We start from the raw sequence: 18,759 nt of genomic DNA on the forward strand, positions 1-18,759 counted from the left end.
TGGAATCGTCTTTATTAGCTGTTTTAGCGGCGCGCGGAGTTGGCGAACGGCAAACGGCGGGATCCTGGGTGCACCCCGCCGCATTACGCCTCATCCGCCCGTCTAATTATTCCCTCAGAAAGCTGAAATTTGAAGTTACAAAAGACCGTCCCTATCTGTCATCCGCGCGCCATTGATGTTATCGGGAGAGAGGAGATTGTGGGCGTCGAGTAGTAGGCCCAATATAACTGCATTATTCACACGCGCGGAATTGACAGATTTCCGCGCGACGTTTCTTTTAATCTTCAACTCTTGTTTGGAAGGAAAAAAGAGCAGGGGGGAATCCTAACACTCCAGGCATCTCTCCCTCTCTCTCTCTCTGTTTTCTCTTCTCTCTGTATTTGCAGTGAGGTTAACAAAAAGGCTCTTGAAGTGGAGACGGAGGGAGGAGGAGGAGAAAAAAGGGAAATGCAACCCTGCCTAACTTGTTGATTATTAACAATGGGAACGGGGACGACGGCGGCTGTTTGAATTGTTAGCGTCGGATCGGCAACAAACGCGAGCGCGGAAAAGTGACGCGAGCCGATCAAAATCCAGACTGTCCGCGAAGGCTGCGCAAGCACCTTTTGGTTGATAGATTCCCGTAATATTTCCAATTAAAGTGAATAACGTCAGGGGAAATGTGGCAATTCCACGTGCGACAAAGGGGGAAGGAACGAGGAACGACGGCGCACAATAATATAATATAACAGAGAAGATGATGTGATGAAGGTCTGACACTTTTCTGGACCTGCTTGTCTCCATGGAGATGTTCCACAGGAATAAATCCTATTTATCTTGCATTTATTCAATTACAGGTGTTTATATAGCTCAAATTATTATTGTGTTTTTTTTTTTTTGCAGCGAGTGGTGTCGCCTCTCCACAGATCTGACACTAGCTTGTCTCTCTGGGCGGAGCTTAAAGTCTGCATTAAAGGTTCACCTGTTTTTTCTAATTGTGACTTGCATTTATCACAGTTTTACATCTGTGAAGCTGCAGTTTGTGAAGAAGGTTTGAAAAATAAACTTAAACGTCGTGAGGTCGTGCTGAGTTCTGAAACAGAATCTCTCTGTGATGTCATCAGCGTGCGACTTGACGTTGAAAACACAGACACTTAACGGACACGCTTTTCTGACATTTTAAAACGTTCATTCAACAAAATAAAGGTGTTATATGGTATTTATGTGTGTCAAATCATAATTGTTGTGTAATTTATGTGGATTCTGGCTCTTGTTTACAGTTTGGTTGCTAGGTAACAGCTGTGGAATTACCTCCACCTGTGTCTTATTTGTGCTCACGTCTTTACACAAAATAAACAACTTTTTTTTGACATTTTTTACACAATTCAACAAACTAAAGTCGCTCTCATATATCTTCATTTGTCAAATAAAAATTTTAAGATAAAGATAAGATAGCCTTTTTTTGTTCACTCAATGGGGAAATTCCATTGTTGCAACACAAGTAGATATAGAAGAAAAGAACAGATTACTTATAGAAAACTTAAAAAAAAACACTCTGAATAGAAAAGCTCTTATATACAAAAGCTCTTATAGTCTTAATAGAGAGAAAAAATAAAAAGATAAAATAAAAATAAGATAACATAAGACAAAATAATAATAATAGTGACAAAGTAAACACTCTTATTTACAGCATTTATATACACATGAATATGAATATTATTGCACATGATTAAGTCAGCATTGCACATGATTATGTCAGTATTGCACATGACAGTAATTGCACATGATTATGTCAGTATTGCACATGATTATGACAGTATTGCACATGATTATGTCAGTATTGCACATGGGTATGTCAGTATTGCACATGATTATGACAGTATTGCACATGGGTTTGACAGTATTGCACATGGGTATGTCAGTATTGCACATGATTATGTCAGTATTGCACATGGGTATGACAGTATTGCACATGGGTATGACGGTAATTGCATATGATTATGTCAGTATTGCACATGGGTATGTCAGTATTGCACATGGGTATGACAGTATTGCACATGGGTATGTCGGTATTGCACATGGGTATGACAGTGTTTGTTGTAGAGTCTGACAGCAGCAGAAGGAAAGACCTGTGAAACCTCTCCCTCACACAGCGAGGGTGGATCAGTCTGTCACTGAAGCTGGTCTCCAGAGCGGACAGAGTGTCCTGCAGGGGGCGACACTCATGGTCCAGCATAGATGTGAATTTAGCCAGGACCCTTCTGTCCCCCACCTCCTGCACCGAGTCCAGAGCACAGCCCAGGACGGAGCTGGACTTCTTGATGACTCTGTCCAGCCTCTTCCTCTCCCTCTCTGTGATGCTGCTGCTCCAGCAGGCCACACCGTACAGGAGGGCTGATGCCACCACAGAGTCGTAGAAGGTCTTCAGGAGTGGCCCTGTTATTCCAAAAGACCTGAGTCTCTTCAGGAGGTAGAGCCGACTCTGGCTCTTCCTGTACAGTGCGTCTGTGTTATGAGTCCAGTCCAGTTTGTGGTTCAGATGAACACCCAGGTACTTGTATGAGTCCACTCTCTCAATGTCCCGTCCCTGGATGTTCACTGGTGAGGGGGCAGTGGGGTGGCCTCTGCGGAAGTCGCGGAATTGTGACATTGAATTGTATTTATTTGGTCGGGACATGACTCCGACAATTGCGTACATGACACAAACACGCGGGATTCGTCTTGCATTCACTCTCATTCATACACATGATTTTAGCGGTAGGAGAAACCGGTGTATTAGAAGCAGACACAGGGAGAACATGCAAACTCCACTCAGAAAAACCCTGCACCACCTGAAAATCGATCTTAGGAACTTCTTGCGGACTTAGGAAATTATAAAGCCAAATAATTAGTTATTCTGGGATAACATTTTTATACGTTATTTGCCACATTTTAAACATACAATAGTGCATTTCAGTTGGATGAGTCGCGCAACTGTCAGAGGCACTCGAAGTTGGAGCTGCGCTGTTGAATCTCGCGGTATTTGACAGCTCCGTGACACTGGCCCCGCCCCTGTCTCGTGGAACGCTCCCGTGTTTACATTCGTGACTCTCGTGTTTCCCGTCCAACCACCTCCACCCGGACCACCACAAACACCACCAGCATCAGCAGAACAACCACCAGCAGAACAACCACCAGCACCACCAGCAGCACCAGCAGCAGCAGCGGCACTGACGGGGCCCTGCGGCGGACACACGCGCCGCTTCTGACCGGAGGAGAAACATCATCATCACCGCCGCTGCCTCCGCGCGCGACTTGGAACACTTTGTACGCAGAGGAGAAATAAGAAGAAGGAGGAGAACAAGCAAACTCGCACGTGTCCAGGCGGCGAGAGAAGAGAACGTCACAACAAACAAACAAACGTCTCCAGCAGCATCATCCTCCGCGCGGAGAGGAGTCAGCATTAGCCACTTCCTGGTAAGACGCTAGCTCTCTTTAAACTTGTCAAACTGCGCTCAAAGTGTTTCTGACGTCGTGCAAAGTTGTAAATCGAATTGTTTCGGTTGTATTTCCACCGCTGCGTCCACAAAACACCATTATCCCGTCCCTCCGCACGCGACACGGAGTTTGTTAGACGTTTTGCTGGTGACTTTAGCACGTTAGCATGTTAGCCGACCTGTTGCTAACTTTCACTGCACTGATTTAGCATCGCCGCCGTCATCACCCGCTGCGTGACCACTTTTCTGCCTTTTTATCTCTTTTTTTTTACGCCTGTCAAGCCTTAAAATGTGTCAGTGCAAGACTATAAAGGCGTGTTAAAGGTTAAAACTGATTTGTTGTGCTGGAAAAGTGCTCATTTTTAAGTTTAATTGACGTTTGGTGTACTTTGTTGCTGGGCCTGGCGTTGCATTTGAGGTGTGTTTTTGCAGTTTATTAGTGTTTATTAAGAAGAGAAATGACAAGAAACTGACACTGTTTTGTGCTCAGAAGTGGCTTGAAAGTGATTGGGAATAAGTTGCGTTGTTTCCCCTCAGTTTTTGTGCGTGAAGTAAATTGAAATAAGTGGCAAGACTGTATTTAAAATGGTCCCATTGACATGATGAGTAATTACTGCCAGGAAAGAGTGTCACAATGGTTGTAGTTGTTGTGCAAATGTGTGTAGATATGTCTAAAGTTGCACTAAAGTAAACTAATATTACTCAAGAAATGGTGATAAAGTTTTTGGGGAAATGACTAAACTAAGAGTCACGTTTGTATGTATGTGATGTGTCATTTTTAATTGTCAACTTGTCAAACAATTATTTCTACTGTATAACTAGACTTTTTAAATACTTTATCTGCATTGACAATCTATTATTCCTTTTTAATTTTGATGTAATAATGTTATATATAATTTATTGGCTCGGGACGGTGCATGGTAATGAACATACATGACGTAAACATCAGCTGGACTAATTTTCATCCGTTGTTCAACATTCACACAGTCGACAGGGGAAAACCTGCACAGACAAGGGGGAGAACATGCAAACCCTCACCGCTGCGCTAAAGCTAATCGGGAAACGTGAAAACAGTATTTATGTGCATGCAAATGATGGTGGGACGAGTGAAATCAGTTCCTCTTCTGCAGGACCTTTAGTTTCTCGTGTTTGATGCTAGTTTATACTTTGGTACAGATTTAGACCTGGTTCATTTTTCGTCTAGTCCTAGTTTTAATTGAATTTAACACGCCGGTTTAGCTATGGAGTGGTTAGTTTGTGATGGGGGAAACTAGATCCTACACAGACACGGGGAGAACATGCAAACTCCACACAGATCCAGGGCCTTGTTGCACTGAAGCATTTCATTTTTCACATAAATAGAATGTCAGTTGTAGTTTAAAATGATAGAGACAGAACTAGTGCTTATAGTGTATTTTATGCAACACAAGTTTTGTTAAAAGTCATGACGTGGCGTGTCTACAGTATTGTGTATTTAACACTGCTAAAAGTACAGTGTGTACTTTTGTAATAACAACTTGCTGTTACTGTAAAGTACATTATAACGGCCCAGAACGCTGCTGTAAGACTAGGCGCGATCGGGAAAGAAAGTGGCTATTTCTGTGAATGTGAATGCTGTTTGTACGCTCCAGAGACAAAAGCCATGAACATTATCAGAGTTCTGGGTTTTTGTTGTCTTTGTTGTGTTTGTGCTGTGTTTATGCTGCGTTTATGCTGTGTTTGTGTTGTGGTGTTCAGTTCAGCTGTAGCACGAGGTGTCTGTGAACGGTCTGCTGCAAAAACACTCAAGTTTATTCATCAACTGTGGTTATTTCATTTACCAATCACGGCTCAGTATTGATTCTGAATTTCGGGCAGAACTCTTTAGATGTTTTATGTGTCTCTTTATTACGTGTGAAAAGCACTTTGTCTTGGGTTTGACATCGTTTTGGTGCAAACAGAAGGACTTGGCGAGAAAGGAAAACGGTCACCTCAACCTCAACGATCATTGGATCAATACTGCGACACACGTAATATATATTGCAGTAGCACCGAGGTTCTCCACCTGACAGAAATGAAAAAGGCTGAGTTTAAATTTGATTTGATTTAGTCCTGTTTTTGGCCTGAAAGTATTTGAAATGTTTGTGTCAAAACGAATATTAAAATATCACAACAATATTGATATTGCAGTATGTAACAGCTGTAAGCCCCACCCACAGTTGAAATAAAACCTGACATCCTATTAGTTTATTTAGAATTTGACAGGTTTTGAGTGTCTTTTCTTATCTCCCAGGCATTAAAAACACTTCCCCACAGCTTTTATTTATATCTTTAGTACCAAACTTTTGTAGTGTTATGCAACTACAACTGCACTTATTTTAGTAGTCGAGTAGTCAAACTGTTGTTTTTATTGTACGCTTTAGGCTTTTTAAATGCTTTACCAGCCTGATAAAAGTTTGAAATACAGTGACTGAAGGCTTCTAATATAGAGCTGGGTTGAAAAAAACGATTTTCCGATTTTTAATCGATTCGCATATTAATGACCGATTATCGATTCGTACGTCCAAAGATCGATTTTTATTATTTTTTTTTTAATAAAAAAATTATAAAAAAAAATTTAATTTTTAAAAATGCTCAACGTTTACATTTTATACTTCCAGTTTCAGTACTGGCAGTGTGCGAGCAGTTTTAAAATAAAAATGCTTTTGGTAGCAACCGCTTTTGGGTGAATTCTTAATTATTTTTAAGCATAATAATAATGCACTGGTTAGTGTCCCAGTAGGAACCCACTGTTGCAGATGTAGTCACATCAATGATGTCCTCCATTTATTGTCCTGAATTATCTTTCTTGAAGGTAGATTGACCCTTAACCTTTCCATCAGTCTTCCAGCCATCAGTAACTACCAATACTTGTAAGATTTGCTGTTTAATATTGATTTAATACTAGTTTTAATATGTTGCTTCTCTACACAGTCATGAAGTGAAGGAAACGGTTCAAATACATTTTTAATAACATTAACCCCCGGATGGGGATCGGATCGAATTGGAAATCAGATCGAAATCGGATCGAAATCGGATGGAATCTGAGAAAATCTGAAAAAATCGATTTTGAAATGTAAAAATCGGAATCGATTTGATTTCTTGAAATTTGAATCGAAACCCAGCTCTATTCTAATATAATGTAAAGTCAGAAATGGTTTATTCTTTTGACATTTTGGTCTAATAATGCCACTGTTTATGCTATGACCAGCTCTGTTTCTGCGTGTTTAAGAGTCTGAACCGGCCAAATAACGTGATCAAAATACAATCGTTTGTTACAGTTGACTTGACACTTTATCGTATTTTCCGGACTATAAGTCGCACTGGAGTATAAGTCGCACCAGCCAAAAAATGCATAATGGAGAAGAAAAAAACATGTATAAGTCGCACTGGAGTATGAAATGCGGTTGCAAGTGTGAAAATAACAAATAATATCCCATATAAGTTGCTCCGGAGTATAAGTATAAATATATAAGTTGCACCCCGGCCAAAACTGTGAAAAGAGGTGTGATATGGTAGTTGTAATCCTTGCATCTTAATCAAAATAGTTACTAGAGTTGATGTAGTTTAAGTGTGATCCTGTCGGTCTGTTTCCTGTCGACTCACTTAACGACGCCCTCTGCTCGCTCGTGGCGTCAGTAGTTTCCCGTGATCCAGATCAACGGCCCGTGATAAGTGGCGAGCGTCTGCTGCGCCGCGTCGCTGTCACTGCCCATCACGACGCGGTGCCTCAGTCTCCGCTCCTCGTACTTTCAGGCCGCGGCTCGGGGGGATGATTCAGCGGCGAGTTTGCGGGACGCGCCGTACCTTGTTTACCCGCGCGCTTACTCACCGCCCGCGTTGCCACATCCAATAGACCTCAGCGGGACGGGCGGGAGGGGGAGACGCGCATCGGATGCCTCTGCCACGCGTGTACGGGGACGTGTTTCTCAAGTTTCTCCTGTTTTTCTAATTCTGACTTAGTTTAGTGTGATAGAACCTGTGATAAATATTATTCATGGTTTCACTCCCGTTAAGTTGCAGTTTGTGAAGAAAGTTTGAAAAATAAGAGTTTATACTGACAGGAAGTGGAGCTGAATCCCTCTGTGATGTCATCAGTGTGCGACACAGACAGTTTACGTCCGACACACTTTTCTGACAGTTTAAACCATGGTTGGACTAAATAAAGGTGTTTTATTATATTATTGTGTGTCAGATCAGAACTCTTGTGTCATTTATGTGGAGTTTGGCTGTTGTTTACAGTCTGGTTGCTAGGTAACAGCTGTGGAATTACCTTTACCCATGTCATAATTGTGCTCGTGTCCAACCAGGAAGTACAATTATAAACTTTACAAAAATGGTCAAGCAAACGGTGAAAAACAGGCAAAATGTTTAGTCAAATCTGAAATATAATTGTGTTTTGTGCGTCATTTAGACTTTAAAGAACATTCCGAAACTATAAATATCAAAATGAGTACAGATTTTACAGTACATTTTTAAACAAGTCGGGCCCAGATACGATGAAAATCACATTAAAGTCAAAACACTGGGGAAACTCTACAACACATTTTGCCCTGAAGGTAAAACAAAGAGCTATTTATGGATCAAAAAAAGGCCTTAATATAATGATTATTGATCAATCGCACGTGAAGCATCAGAATTATTGAAAACACAAAGAATGGGACAAAGAACACGTTTAAACGCACGTAAACACAGAACAACAGCCTCAATACCGCGTGTTGTACGGTTCTTTTTAAAGGTGCACTGTGTCACTTTTCTGGTGGGAGGGGCTGCTGGTGTCCATGGAGATGGTATAGCTTTGCCTGCTGTGTTTCTGATCATTTATATATCAACTTATCGTTCAATAAATGTGTATTTCATTCTGCCATTTTTATTATTTATTACAGTTGTTTACAGTGGTATACATTAGTGTCAATATTATCGTTTATCTTCTATATTTTTGTCAGTTTTCATCGTCATGGTGACAGGCCTCCACAGTATGAAATTAAGCATATCAATCTTGTATTTCCTCAATAACAGGTGTTTTGTTGCTAAGATACCTTTTAAAAAAAAAACTACATTCTTAGCACGAGCGTCGTTGCCTCTCCATGGACCTGCTCGTCTCCATGGCGATAGGTATGTTTAATGTTTAATGAGCCGGGCGATCTGGGGAAAAAACAATCGAGATGTATTTTTTCTCATATCGTTTTATCTTGATTTTCGATTCAATTTGGCTTTTTCACAAACAAAGTAAAAAAACAAACTTAAAAAACAAACTTAAACCGTACAGACTTTTAATCTGTGCCGTTAAACACAAACAATATTAAAATGTTTACTTAATTGCTTGATTTAAATGTTTTGTTAACCTAAAATGCCTGTAATTTGTAATTGAACTGGATTAACAGGTCAAAATGATCCATTTATCTGTCAAAATGCAGACGTTTTGTCCTGGTTTATGCTTAATAACTCTTGGAAACGAAAACGGGAAATGTTCAAGACCTTCTGCGTCAGTAAAAACAAACAAAACAAGTAGAATGATGTCAAAAGCGTGATCGTCAGTTGAAAAGACGATATTTTGGGGCTCAATATTTACGGCGCGTACGTTTTCTTTGCGCTTGTCCGGAGTGTTTTGTTATTTAAATTTAAAAACAGTATTATCTCAGCTTAAGAGAGTTGAATTTTAATAATTTTTATGTCAAATTATAGATACTACGCACTACATTTCTGAATTTCACTTGCACATTTAGACCAGGGTTTACTGCGATTCTTCAGTGTTATGGTGGCGTGAAGTACTTTAAATATTACTGTATATACAACAAAACTCAATATCGTGACAAGCCTACGTTCAGTATGTGGGTCTTAAATAGTTCACAAATTAAGAACAAGGTCAGCGTTTGCACATTTGGTTAACTCTCCGATAAACATATGCCCAACTAGACTTCCACAAAGTTGAAGCGTAAAGTTAAGCATCTTTTTGGCTATTAGGGAAAGAGAAACGCGCAACAAGTTTAAAATTTACCCACATTTTATTTACAAAACAAGTTGCATTCCTGAAGGCCACTGGGCACATCAGCCCGCCGTGCTTCACTTTGATCTGGCCCCGTCTCGCATGTATAAATATATCCGCCAAGGCCGCGCGCATTTTCTGTCAGATTAAATGCCCGGCTCCTAAAATGGCACTGGCCATTTCGTGAGGAGGAGTCCGGCCGGCGCGGGGGGGCTCCAGAGCGGCGAGCAAGCAAGCAAGGGGCGAGCAAGCAAGCAAGGGGCGAGCAAGCAAGCAAGGGGCGAGCAAGCAAGCGAGCGACGCCAAGAATTTGCCCCCAAAAAAACCCAGGCCCTCCGACCCACTCGTGATCGGACGAGACGTTTGTCATCCGAGCACTTAAACGGTCACAGCGCCTTTGGCTTTTTCCTCCTTCTGCTGATGCAAAAAAAACAAAACGTAAGCGTCTTTTTCCACGCAGTGTGTTTGAAGACGGACGCTTCCTCGGGCTTTTCTTTGTGCTACATTAAACACTGTCTTTCTCATGATGTCAAGAACCTCGGCCAAGTTCTCGCAGCAAAGTTTACGTAGGTATAGGTTTGTGCCAGGGATGTTAAGTGGCACGAGTGGGTTGTTTTTTTTTTTTTTTGGGAGGGTTTAAAGATTATCTGACCATTTTGAATTAGAATTAGAGTTTGGAGAATATACAAAGCGGTGGGAAAAGAGGCAGAATAGAGACGCGATGTTGAGTTTACGATGCCGACTGAATCAGTGAGACTTATAAAGCCAAATAAAGGTCGAAATATGTTGTCGTTTTAGTGATTAATCGGTCGATGGTGTCTTAGTTGACCAACGTTCTTTTGGATCATTAATCGATTCATTATTTTAGGCTTTGTGCACAACATCAGAAGTATAAATCCTTGAGTGAGTGAGTTATATTTTCACTCATAAAGAGGTTTACTTCTACATGGTAGTTTTGGCATGAGATAATTTTTGCCAGATCCAACAAGTCAGGAGCCGACCAACAACGCCAGGAGTCGACCAGCGCCTTAAGCTTTATTATAAAAGTTCTTTTGTGCTTTAGAGTCTGTGTGCCCTGATAACGATTACGATCACAATTATTTTTCATTGTCGACCAATCGCGGTTCGTCGATGGGTTGTTGCTGCCCTTCAGCGCACATGGTGTGTTTTTCACACATTTCTTGTGCTTTGTGCTGATGTGGCCTTCCTTTCATCTACTGCCAGGCTTTTCACCTCCAAACTGAATCGAAATGGATACTTCTTATTCATCTCAGCGCCCCCTCTTGGCCAAATGTGGACCTCCAGCGGGTCTAATTTGGTCTGCGGAAGATGCATAATGTTTATGTTGAATTATGGAGTCGGTCCAAAGTTACTTCAACGTTTTGCTGTAAAATACTTGAAATTACTCGAAATGGTATACGACCCGGAGCTCTTGGCCGTCCCCCGAAGGGCTTTGAAACGGACCGTCCTTCCATGGCTCTCTCGGCTAAAGTTTGAAGTCAGGTCTTTGGCAAAGCAAGCGGGCCGTCTCAGCAGCTTGTCAATACTCCTCCTCCTCCTCGCCGCTGAAGGGTCACCGCTGCTGGAGAGGCGGTCCTGGGAGGATGCCCGGCGGCTCGCGGCGTCACGTGGAATGCCGTCACTGAAGCCGCTCCTCCGGGGGAAAGCTCGCTACAAAGACATGCAAACACGAAATTACCTCACCTCCAGCCTCGGCGCGGAGCTCCTCAAACGCTCGCGCTGGCCCGGGGTCGAACCGATGCCACGACCACACGCTATCACGCCGCGGCGAGGGGGGGATGGGAGTTGAAACCGCAGCCTCTTTTCTTATGAGCGCCGTCTCGTTTGAAGTCCTTTTTTAGGCACCAATTCAACACGAAGAAATGAAACTGAAAACTAATTATAGGAAAGAAACGCTTAAGAATTAACATCATATTCAATAAAAACCCTGTAGAAAGAGATTAGAGAACGCACATCGTTTCTTTAAGCCCGCATAGAGTCGTGAAGTGCAGTTTGGGTAAATGTTAGATAAAATGTCTGTGCATAAGCAGAATAATTTAATGTATTTATATCACTTTTCCCTTTTATTCTGACATTTAATATCTTGAGTGTTTAGGCAAAGGCAAGAATTATTCATGTCCACACAGTAATTTAATACAAATTAAACCCATTTTAATAATCAAAACAGTGAATGTATTGCATAAAAAACAACTTGCATTTCTTTAAATTAGACAAACAACACAACTGTAGCGCTGTCACAAAATATTTCCTACAAAAAAAATAAGAAAAAAATGCAAAAATGAATTATGCGCTAGTTCCCATTTAAAAAAAAAAAAAAAAAAAAAATTCTCACAATTTTGTCCAAACAAAGTCCAACGAAGACCAAGCGACTACTCCAGCTGTCAATAAACCACGAGACGCCAGCTAGAAAAAATCCTCCTCCCTCAAGGATGCGACATCACTTTGAGGGAATAATTGCAGGATGGCGTGTGCCAGGATGAACCGGCATCGGTGACGGAGACGAGAGCGTTTGTCATGAGCTGGAAGCGGAGAGGAGAAGGCGATCCACGAGCTGCTGTCTGTGCTGCTGCGGGGCCACACATGATGCCTGAACACGTCACGCTGCATTTGAGGCACAAGCGCCACGGCAACGACAGTATGAGAGAGTTGTGTTCAGACGGACGACTCCCTCACCCGCGTCTTTGAGAAGAGCTCACTACAACGCTCTGTTTATGATGCTTTTGCTTATGACTCCACGAGGACATGAGCGAGTACAGCCTGGAACTTCAACATGTTTGGGACGTCAATCAATCAATCAATCAATCAATCAATCAACTCATGGCACATTGAGTCTTCACGATGAAGTTAACACAAGGGAGGGTCATGAGGCGGGTCAGGGTCATGAGTGGTCGTGAGGCGGGTCAGGGTCATGGGGCTGGTCAGGGTAATGAGGCGGGTCGGGGTCATGAGGCAGGTCAAGGTCATGAGGCAGGTCAGGGTCATGAGGGGTTGTGAGGCGGGTAGGCATCATGAGGCGGGTTGGGGTCATGAGGCAGGTCAAGGTCATGAGGCAGGTTAGGGTCATGAGGGGTTGTGAGGCGGGTAGGCATCATGAGGGGGGTTGGGGTCATGAGGAAGGTCAGGGTCATGAAGGGTCGTGAGGTGGGTCAGGGTCATGATGCGAGTCGGGTTCATGAGGGGTCATGTGGCGGGTCGGGTTCATGAGGAAGGTCAGGGTCATGAAGGGTCGTGAGGTGGGTCAGGGTCATGATGCGGGTCGGGTTCATGAGGGGTCATGTGGCGGGTCGGGTTCATGAGGAAGGTCAGGGTCATGAAGGGTCATTAGGTGGGTCAGGGTCATGAGGCGGGTCGGGGGGAATGCTTAGACATTTATCCATTTGCTGATTTCCATTTTTAACAATTTAATTTGAATTTCTTTGTATTTCCACCGGGTCACCATAGATCGTTGTTGCGTTGTCTTCAGCCAAACCTTCAGCCACGTGTCTTTGAAGTCAGTCGTGTTATTGTCGAGCAGCCTTTCCCCGGGGCTCATTGGCGTTCCTTCATTTCCACTTGGCTCTCGTCCGTGTGAGTCTACAGTGAGTCACCGCGGCTCTGTCCACGTCTTCTCTGGTCTGAGGTTTGGCCTGGAGCTCCGAGGTTGTGGTCCAGGCCCGGCGGGGGGCGGGGCACAAAGAATGCTGTGGAGTCATCGGAGGAATTCTCAATAATAAGTGTCATCTGCTGCAGTCCAAGATGGCCCTGAGGTGCTTCGTCTGCCGTGTTAATCGTGAACTATTCCAAGTTTTCCTGTTGCTTTCTTTTATTTTGCACGTTTGTGTGTGGTTCTGGCATTGGATCGGTGAAGCAGAGACTCTAAGACAACCAAAGACGTCCAGAAACAGAATATGGATCATTTTCCACGCACGTGCCCCTGACGATGCAGATGTTTGAAGCAGATGTCAGAGCTCGAGGTCTTTCTGTCCAAAGTCAGTCTGGTCCTGCTTCGTCTCCGCTCTGAGGAGGTCCTTCACCACCGTCACCACCGTCACCACCATCGCCACCATCGCCACGTTCACCACCGTCACCGCCGTCACCGCCGTCACCGCCGTCACCGCCGTCACCGCCGTCACCGCCGTCACCGCCGTCACCGCCGTCACCGCCGTCACCACCTTCACCACAGAATCAGAAAAAAAGATGGAACACAACAAAAACAGACCAGGGAGCGAAATCAATAATTAAATAAATATCTACCAACCATGCAAAAGCAAAAATAAAGCATCTTCAAATCAAAATAACGGTCCTAACTGGTCCAAAGTCTGTCAAATTTGTCCATTCCCAAGTTAAGGCCTAATGTGATGTTTTCCATTTGTTTTATGTCCAGTCCTTGATCGTTGGTGAAGTTTATGTCAAAGTTTTTTTCATAATGGCCTTTTTTTTCCGACGTCTATGGTCATTTTAAGGCTTAGAATCTTTTTCTTTCTTTCTTTATATTTAAGGATTGAATGCTCTTTGCTTATTGTACTTACGATGCAGGTTCTGTTCACCAGGCTCCATTCGCCAGGCTCCGTTCTCCAGGCTTCTTTCGCCAGGGCTGTGTTCGCTAGGTTCTGTTCGCCAGGCTCTGTTCCGCCAGGCTCCGTTCGCCAGGCTCTGTTCACCAGGCTCCCTTCGCCAGGCTCCGTCCCACCGCCACAGTCTTACTCTAACCTGTTGTCAATCGCGTCGCATTAGGCCACGCCTCCCGAACCTCACCACATCCTGGCTCCTGGTTTTGGAGAAGGCAGACGGCGTTGCCTGGATTGATGGTGCGCTGTAAAAAACGAGCGGTGCAAAAGCCCGGGACGTGGCGGTGCAAAAGCCCGGGACGTGGCGGTGCAAAAGCCCGGGACGTGGCGGTGCAAAGGCCCGGGACGTGGCGGTGAAAAAGCCCGGGACGTGGCGGTGCAAAAGCCCGGGACGTGGCGGTGCAAAAGCCCGGGACGTGGCGGTGCAAAAGCCCGGGACGTGGCAGTGCAAAAGCCCGGGACGTGGCGGTGCAAAAGCCCGGGACGTGGCGGTGCAAAAGCCTGGGACGTGGCGATGAAAGGCGCTCCTGTGTGCTTTGAACGCCGTGTCTGTCATGGCTGCTGTCTGCCGCGTGGCTCCGGGTCAAACTGTGATACACAACTCCTGGAATTTGAGCTTTTTAACTTTTTCATGTTCAAAATGGAGCGAGGGAAACACCGAGGGGGGCCACAGGAAGTCTCATCAATATTAATGCGCTCCTGTGTGAAGGAGGTATGAAGACCTTTCTGCTTTATCTGCTTTCAGCCCCCGTCGAGCCGCCGCTCTCTCTCGCTCTACAATATTTATCATGTTTTTGCTTTTTCCGGACGGGGCTGATGGAGATTGACACCAAACCCTAAATACCCAACCAATAACAATTACCCGCCCATTAACCTGTCTTTTCCTCAAAGTAATACAGTATAAAGGTGGGCGATTATGAGCGGTTCAATTAACAATGTGTCAGTGATGCAAAATTTGACTGTAAATGTCACATTTTAACGATAAAACGGACCGGAAAAGTGCTGAAGTATCACTTTATACTCCTGTTTTAGTATTATACTAAACCTTCTGTCGCAGTTTGAGCTCATTTTCAGTAGTTTTAATTTTACACAATGAACTCCAAAAACTATTGCAATATTACCAGGTTTTTTTATACATGTTCAAACTTGAATACAAATATTGTGTAGAGTTGTATTTTGTTCAACTGAAGACATTTTGAAAAGTCTCAAATACACAATGTCAAATGTTAGTGTTAGGGCTGTTATGACGAAATAAAGATGAAAAAAAAAAGTATATTTTTTGGATGATAGATTGAACTAAAATAGACTTAATTATGTTTCTAAAATTGTCACTATTCTTTTTTTTGGTTCTTGAGATTATAATGTGACCAAAATAATCACGAGTATCGATTTAACCTAATAATAATCACAATCTTGTTTCGTCAGGTAAAGTTGTAGATAATCTCTTAAACTTGGTTGATTTGATCTTAAAGACAACTTGATCTGATCTCTCTCACGATGTGTAATCGTCTTGAACAATACCTGCTTTTCCATACCTGTGTAAATAATTGGCCAGTATCATGCAAACATATTTTTCAAGTATTTAATCCTGATATAACTGTACAAAAAACGTGTATGAAGTCAGTTATAATCAAGCAGACACATGAACCGGACTGGACTGGGCGCACGGCTGGCTCTGTGTAAGGAACGTCACGGTATTGAATTTTAGTTTTACGAAAATTGCGAGAAAAAACATAACAATTTAAAGATTTTTTACAATTATTGTGACTGTGACTAAACAACAGTAAAATCTTTCATTTTACTTCATTCTCGTGCTCTGATGTGTGACTGTTCCTCAAGTTTGTGAGCGACTTTACACAATTTAACTCTCTGAAAAACAAAAAAAGTCAAATGTGACAAAAACAGACGGATAAAAAAACGCTCCTAACATTTACATAATTTTTGGGCTGTGTATTGAACAAAAAATACTTCGATTTACTTCTAAAATTGTCACGATTATTATTTTTTGGTTCTTGCGATTATATTGTGACCTGAATAATCACGCTTATCGATTTAACCTAATAACCTGGACATCCCCGGTTCTCTCGGACTTTTCCCTCGCTCTAGTTTCTCAACCTGCGGCGCACGTTTTCTCCGAACTTTTACCGATGCCGATGGCTAGCCGGACGCGCCCTCGTTTGACCTTGTTTTGACCTTGTTTTGACCTTGTTTTGACCTTGTTTTGGCCTTGTTTTGGCCATGTTTTGGCCATGTTTTGCCCTGGTTTTGGCCTGGTTTTGGCCTGGTTTGCCCTCGTCTTTACGCCGACGGAGGCTTGCGGTATGGAGCCTTTAAGCTTTTTGGCATGTTTCATAGATATGGATATGGATCTTTCCTTCCGCGGCTCCTCCAGTCTTCAGACCACGCAGTCGACCTCTGGGTGTGCTCACGAGGCATATGTGCAGTGGCTGATTCTGCCGCGCTGACATCTCTCCTGAACTGAAGGGAAATCCCTGCAGGCTGCCGGCAGAGGGGCGGGGGTGCGGCGGGGCGTGGGTGCGGGGGGCGGGTGGGCGAGGGCGCGGGATGGGACGGGGAGGGGCGAGGTGCGACCCCTTAGGCCTCATGTTGCTCTGTGATCGCGGCTCCTTCCACACTCCGGCGCTGTCGGTGCTGCCGGATGGTGCACTCATGCAAAGAAGCCCGAGCGCCGCAGGAAGCAAAAGAAACATGGAAATTCTCATCCGTGTATATATCGTGTCTGTCTCTTATTTGAGTTGGGGGGGGAAAAAAGTAGAGGTTATGTTTTTTTTTTTGGTTGCTCCCATTTGAATTTAGTTTCGCTGTACGGTTATAAAAAAAATGGTTTGTTTTGTTTTTTATCTGATTTTCCCTCTTGGTTTCTCAGTGATTTAAACCTTTGCTTTGTTTGCACCTGGTTTATACTTCCTCACCGTACAGTCTGGGATAAAGCATAATCATGTCATCATTTTTTGGCTTGGTTTAACCTGGACTCTTTCCCGACTGTGGGCCGTTCCTGCCCGACATCACCATGGTGATACGCACGGCCTTAAACGTGCCCTGCTTCTTTTCTCCAAAGAGATGTTTTTGCTTTGCCTGGAATATGTCACTGTAAATGGCATTGAACACAACAAATACCATATTTTCTGGACTTTTAAGTTGCACCTTTTTTCATAGTTTTGACCGGGGTGCGACTTATACTAATATTTATACTTATACTCCGGAGCAACTTATATGTGATATTATTTGCTATTTTCACACTTGCAACCGCATTTCATACTCCAGTGCGACTTATATATGTTTTTTCTTCTCTATTATGCATTTTTTGGCTGGTGCGACTTACACTCCGATAAATACGGTATGTGGTTTCATTGCTCTCAAACACCTCAAAGTACTTGCACCACTTTTGGCGCATACTTGGAATATTTGTAGTTTTTAAAAGGTGAAACTGAAGAGCATTTGAATAAAATATGTACGTTTCGCATCCTTTTGGGCATCAGTTGTACATTAAAGGAAGAAAACACGATGGTAAAGCTCGACATTATACTTCTAAACACATTTTTCGCCCTACTACACGAGTACTCGACCGTAGGACAAAGCTCGGGGGCGCTCGAAACCAAAAAGTACGAGAAACACAGACGTAGATGAATAAATATTGCACGGCGTGAGATGTTTCAAAGTCACGCGAGTCCGTAACGACGCCTCAAGTGCGACTAAACTGCTTCATCGGATGTTTTAAACGCGAGCGCCGGAGAGTAAACCTGCATCGCCGCGTCAACAGCAGAAGCAGCGGCAGCAGCAGGAGTTTGTGTTGCACTAGAAACAATATTACCAATGCATGCTAAAAGGCAGCATTTCCCCCCTGACTACACGCTCTGTTCTGGCTCTCTGTTTTTCAAATAGTGTGTGTTTCTGCCGAAGCCTCCGGGGCCCGGCGCACAAGCCACAGCTGAGAGTGAACCAAACCAGAGCCGGAGCCTGATTTGTGCGGTTCCCATGGGCGCGCGATGCTTCTGCTGCTGCTGATGCTTCTGTTGCTGCTGCTGCTCGCCGCTTGCCGCTCGCCGCGCTGGTTTGTATGCGGCGCAGCGCTCGCTCCGTGCGGATGGGAACAGTTCAGTGGGTTTCACAGTCAACTCGCTTTTGGCAGTGATAGAATTGTGAGCGCTGGAATTTTGTTATTTTCTTTCTGTCATTATTACAGATCAGAATGTCGCGTTTTTTGTTGCTGTTTTACCCTAAATATTCAGCCGTGTTTTCTGTTTAATAACGTTTTACAGATGCTACAACAATGTATTTAAACCCAACTTAACTGAAACAACCATGTAGGAAGACAAATCCTGTGGTCATGGAGACATAGAAACACAATTATTTGGAAAAAATTTACAAATCAACTAAAATATTTGACTATTTTAATCATTGTTAATTGTTATCTAGACTGTAAGTCACAAAGTGCTTCACAAAAACACAGACTTTACAATCAAAAGAGGTTTTGTCATGAAGAAATCAGAACTAATTGTGATTTTTATCAGTAATTAGGGCTGGACAAGTTAACGCGTTATTATCGCGTTAACTCATCACTTATTTAACGCAATCAGTTATTTTAACGCGCGTTAACGCAGGTCGGATTCCCATGGTCCGCACCAGTTCTAAAGCCTCGCACAAACCGCTGCGGCTGACGCAGAATTTGAGCGCGTGTACATTAGAAAGACAAACGCACCAGACGTGCGTT

At 43.4% G+C, this 18,759-nt stretch overlaps 1 protein-coding gene across 1 annotated transcript in view; it reads left to right on the top strand.

Moving 5' to 3' along the window:
- Positions 1-3,062: 3,062 nt before the first annotated feature.
- The window catches only part of nek7 (NIMA-related kinase 7), a 179,640-nt gene continuing 163,943 nt past the window's right edge, over positions 3,063-18,759 (top strand). The window contains exon 1 of the mRNA XM_072438124.1: positions 3,063-3,435. The gene's annotated coding sequence lies outside the window, so the exon portion shown is untranslated. The remainder of the gene's footprint in view (positions 3,436-18,759) is intronic.

Source organism: Eucyclogobius newberryi, unplaced genomic scaffold (genome assembly GCF_026437365.1).
Source record: "Eucyclogobius newberryi isolate DKJ021-1_F unplaced genomic scaffold, fEucNew1.0.hap1 SCAF_9, whole genome shotgun sequence".
In the NCBI taxonomy this organism is placed as follows: domain Eukaryota; kingdom Metazoa; phylum Chordata; class Actinopteri; order Gobiiformes; family Gobiidae; genus Eucyclogobius; species Eucyclogobius newberryi.